Source organism: Halictus rubicundus, unplaced genomic scaffold, assembly GCF_050948215.1.
Source record: "Halictus rubicundus isolate RS-2024b unplaced genomic scaffold, iyHalRubi1_principal scaffold0128, whole genome shotgun sequence".
NCBI classification, from domain to species: Eukaryota; Metazoa; Arthropoda; class Insecta; order Hymenoptera; family Halictidae; genus Halictus; species Halictus rubicundus.
Genome location: NW_027488669.1, coordinates 484,955 through 490,593, shown reverse-complemented (window position 1 = coordinate 490,593; position 5,639 = coordinate 484,955).

The following is a 5,639-nucleotide window of genomic DNA, read 5'->3' as shown; positions in this document are numbered from 1 at the left end:
TCCTCTGTCCTATCCTATCCTCTATCCTATCCTATCCTCTATCGTATCCTATCCTCTATCCTATCCTATCCTCTATCCTCTATCCTATCCTATCCTCTATCCTCTATCCTATCCTATCCGCTATCCTATCCTATCGTCTATCCTATCCTCTATCCTATCCTATCCTCTATCCTATCCTATCCTCCATCCTATCCTATCCTCAATCCTATCCTTTCCTGTATCCTATCCAATCCTGTATCCTATCCTGTCCTCTATCCTATCCCATCCTCTATCCTATCCTATGCTCTATCCTATCCTATCGTCTATCCTATCCTCTATCCTATCCTATTCCTCTATCCTATCCTATCCTCTATCCTATCCTATCCTATATCCTATCCTATCCTCTATCCTATCCTATCCTCTATCCTATCCTATCCTCTATCCTATCCTATCCTCTATCCTATCCTATCCTCTATCCTATCCTATCCTCTATCCTATCCTATCCTCTATCCTATCCTATCTTCTATCCTATCCTATCCTCTATCCTATCCTATCCTCTATCCTATCCTATCCTCTATCCTATCCTATCCTGTATCCTATCCTATCCTCTATCCTATCCTATCCTCTATCCTATCAAATCCCCTATCCTATCCTCTATCCTATCCTATCATCTATCCTCTACCCTATCCAATACTCTATCTTATCCTATCGTCTATCCTATCCTCTATCCTATCCTATCCTCTATCCTATCCTATCCTCTATCCTATCCTATCCTCTATCCTATCCTATCCTCTACCCTATCCTATCCTCTATCCTCTATCCTATCCTGTCCTCTATCCTCTATCCTATCCTATCCTCTATCCTATCCTATCGTCTATCCTATCCTCTATCCTATCCTATCCTCTATCCTATCCTATCCTCCATCCTATCCTATGCTCTATCCTATCCTCTATCCTATCTTATCCTCTATCCTATCCTATCCTCTATCCTATCCTATCCTATATCCTATCCTATCCTCTATCCTATCCTATCCTCTATCCTATCCTATCCTCTATCCTATCCTATCCTCTATCCTATCCTATCCTCTATCCTCTATCCTATCCTATCCTCTATCCTATCCTATCGTCTATCCTATCCTCTATCCTATCCTATCCTCTATCCTACCCTATCCTCCATCCTATCCTATGCTCTATCCTATCCTATCGTCTATCCTATCCTCTATCCCATCCTATTCCTCTATCCTATCCTATCCTCTATCCTATCCTATCCTATATCCTATCCTATCCTCTATCCTATCCTATCCTCTATCCTATCCTATCCTCTATCCTATCCTATCCTCTATCCTATCCTATCCTCTATCCTATCCTATCCTCCATCCTATCCTATCCTCTATCCTATCCTATCCTCTATCCTATCCTATCCTCTATCCTATCCTATCCTCTATCCTATCCTATCCTCTATCATATGCTATCCTCTATCCTATCCTATCCTCTATCCTATGCTATCCTCTATCCTATCCTCTATCCTATCCTATCCTCTATCATATCCTATCCTCTATCCTATCAAATCCCCTATCCTATCCTCTATCCTATCCTATCCTGTATCCTATCCTATCCTCTATCCTATCCTATCCTCTATCCTATCCTATCCTGTATCCTATCCAATCCTCTATCCTATCCTCTATCCTATCCTATCCTCTACCCTATCCTATCCTCCATCCTATCCTATCCTGTATCCTATCCTATCCTCTATCCTATCCTATCCTGTATCCTAACCTATCCTCTATCCTATCCTATCCTGTATCCTATCCTATCCTCTATCCTATCCTATCCTCTATCCTATCAAATCCCCTATCCTATCCTCTATCCTATCCTATCATCTATCCTCTATCCTATCCAATCCTCTATCCTATCCTATCGTCTATCCTATCCTCTATCCTATCCTATCCTCTATCCTATCCTATCCACTATCCAATCCTATCCTCTATCCTCTATCCTATCCTATCCTCTATCCTATCCTATCCTCTATTCTATCCTATCTTCTATCCTATCCTATCCTCTATCCTATCAAATCCCCTACCCTATTCTCTGTCCAATCCTATCCTCTATCCTATCCAATCCTGTATCCTATCCTGTCCTCTATCCTATCCTATCCTATATCCTATCCTATCCTCTATCCTATCCTATCCTCTATCCTATCCTATCCTGTATCCTATCCTATCCTCTATCCTATCCTATCCTCTATCCTATCAAATCCCCTATCCTATCCTCTATCCTATCCTATCCTATCCTGTATCCTATCCTATCCTCTATCCTATCCTATCCTCTATCCTATCCTATCGTCCATCCTATCCTATCCCCAATCCTATCCTTTCCTGTATCCTATCCAATCCTGTATCCTATCCTGTCCTCTATCCTATCCTATCCTCTATCCTATCCTATCCTCTATCCAATCCTATCTTCTATCCTATCCTATCCTCTATCCTATCAAATCCCCTACCCTATTCTCTGTCCAATCCTATCCTCTATCCTATCCTATCCTCTATCCTATCCTATCCTCTATCCTATCCTATCCTCTACCCTATCCTATCCTCTATCCTCTATCCTATCCTATCCTCTATCCTCTATCCTATCCTATCCTCTATCCTATCCTATCGTCTATCCTATCCTCTATCCTATCCTATCCTCTATCCTATCCTATCCTCCATCCTATCCTATGCTCTATCCTATCCTATCGTCTATCCTATCCTGTATCCCATCCTATTCCTCTATCCTATCCTATCCTCTATCCTATCCTATCCTATATCCTATCCTATCCTCTATCCTATCCTATCCTCTATCCTATCCTATCCTCTATCCTATCAAATCCCCTACCTTATTCTCTGTCCAATCCTATCCTCTATCCTATCCAATCCTGTATCCTATCCTGTCCTCTATCCTATCCTATCCTCTATCCTATCCTATCCTCTATCCTATCCTATCCTCTATCCTATCCTATCTTCTATCCTATCCTATCCTCTATCCTATCAAATCCCCTATCCTATCCTCTATCCTCTATCCTATCCTATCATCTATCCTCTATCCTATCCAATCCTCTATCCTATCCTATCGTCTATCCTATCCTGTATCCTATCCTATCCTCTATCCTATCCTATCCTCCATCCTATCCTATCCTCAATCCTATCCTTTCCTGTATCCTATCCAATCCTGTATCCTATCCTGTCCTCTATCCTATCCTATCCTATATCCTATCCTATCCTCTATCCTATCCTATCCTATCTTCTATCCTATCCTATCCTCTATCCTATCAAATCCACTACCCTATTCTCTGTCCAATCCTATCCTCTATCCTATCCTATCCTCTATCCTATCCTATCCTCTATCCTCTATCCTATCCTATCCTCTATCCTCTATCCTATCCTATCCTCTATCCTCTATCCTATCCTATCCTCTATCCTATCCTATCGTCTATCCTATCCTCTATCCTATCCTATCCTCTATCCTACCCTATCCTCCATCCTATCCTATGCTCTATCCTATCCTATCGTCTATCCTATCCTCTATCCCATCCTATTCCTCTATCCTATCCTATCCTCTATCCTATCCTATCCTATATCCTATCCTATCCTCTATCCTATCCTATCCTCTATCCTATCCTATCCTCTATCCTATCCTATCCTCTATCCTATCCTATCCTCTATCCTATCCTATCCTCCATCCTATCCTATCCTCTATCCTATCCTATCCTCTATCCTATCCTATCCTCTATCCTATCCTATCCTCTATCATATGCTATCCTCTGTCCTATCCTATCCTCTATCCTATGCTATCCTCTATCCTATCCTCTATCCTATCCTATCGTCTATCCTATCCTCTATCCTACCCTATCCTCCATCCTATCCTATGCTCTATCCTATCCTATCGTCTATCCTATCCTCTATCCCATCCTATTCCTCTATCCTATCCTATCCGCTATCCTATCCTATCCTATATCCTATCCTATCCTCTATCCTATCCTATCCTCTATCCTATCCTATCCTCTATCCTATCCTATCCTCTATCCTATCCTATCCTCTATCCTATCCTATCCTCCATCCTATCCTATCCTCTATCCTATCCTATCCTCTATCCTATCCTATCCTCTATCCTATCCTATCCTCTATCCTATCCTATCCTCTATCATATGCTATCCTCTGTCCTATCCTATCCTCTATCCTATGCTATCCTCTATCCTATCCTCTATCCTATCCTATCCTCTATCATATCCTATCCTCTATCCTATCAAATCCCCTATCCTATCCTCTATCCTATCCTATCCTGTATCCTATCCAGTCCTCTATCCTATCCTCTATCCTATCCTATCCTCTATCCTATCCTATCCTCCATCCTATCCTATCCTGTATCCTATCCTATCCTCTATCCTATCCTATCCTATATCCTATCCTATCCTCTATCCTATCCTATCCTCTATCCTATCCTATCCTCTATCCTATCCTATCCTCTATCCTATCCTATCCTCTATCCTATCCTATCCTCCATCCTATCCTATCCTCTATCCTATCCTATCCTCTATCCTATCCTATCCTCTATCCTATCCTATCCTCTATCCTATCCTATCCTCTATCATATGCTATCCTCTGTCCTATCCTATCCTCTATCCTATGCTATCCTCTATCCTATCCTCTATCCTATCCTATCCTCTATCCTATCCTATCCTCTATCCTATCCTATCCTCTATCCTATCCTATCCTCTATCCTATCCTATCCTCTATCATATGCTATCCTCTGTCCTATCCTATCCTCTATCCTATGCTATCCTCTATCCTATCCTCTATCCTATCCTATCCTCTATCATATCCTATCCTCTATCCTATCAAATCCCCTATCCTATCCTCTATCCTATCCTATCCTCTATCCTATCCTATCCTCTATCCTATCCTATCCTCTATCCTATCCTATCCTCTATCCTATCCTATCCTCTATCATATGCTATCCTCTGTCCTATCCTATCCTCTATCCTATGCTATCCTCTATCCTATCCTCTATCCTATCCTATCCTCCATCCTATCCTATCCTGTATCCTATCCTATCCTCTATCCTATCCTATCCTCTATCCTATCCTATCCTCTGTCCTATCCTATCCTCTATCCTATGCTATCCTCTGTCCTATCCTATCCTCTATCCTATGCTATCCTCTATCCTATCCTCTATCCTATCCTATCGTCTATCCTATCCTCTATCCTATCCTATCCTCTATCCTATCCTATCCTCCATCCTATCCTATCCTCAATCCTATCCTTTCCTGTATCCTATCCAATCCTGTATCCTCTCCTGTCCTCTATCCTATCCTATCCTCTATTCGATCCTATCCTTTTATCTTATCCTTTCCTATACTCTATCCTATCCTATCCTCTATCCTATCAAATCCCCTATCCTATCCTCTATCCTATCCTATCCTCTATCCTATCGTATCCTCTATCCTATCCCATCTTCTATCCTATCCTATCCTCTATCCTATCAAATCCCCAACCCTATCCTCTGTCCTATCCTATCCTCTATCCTATCCTATCCTCTATCGTATCCTATCCTCTATCCTATCCTATCCTCTATCCTCTATCCTATCCTATCCTCTATCCTCTATCCTATCCTATCCGCTATCCT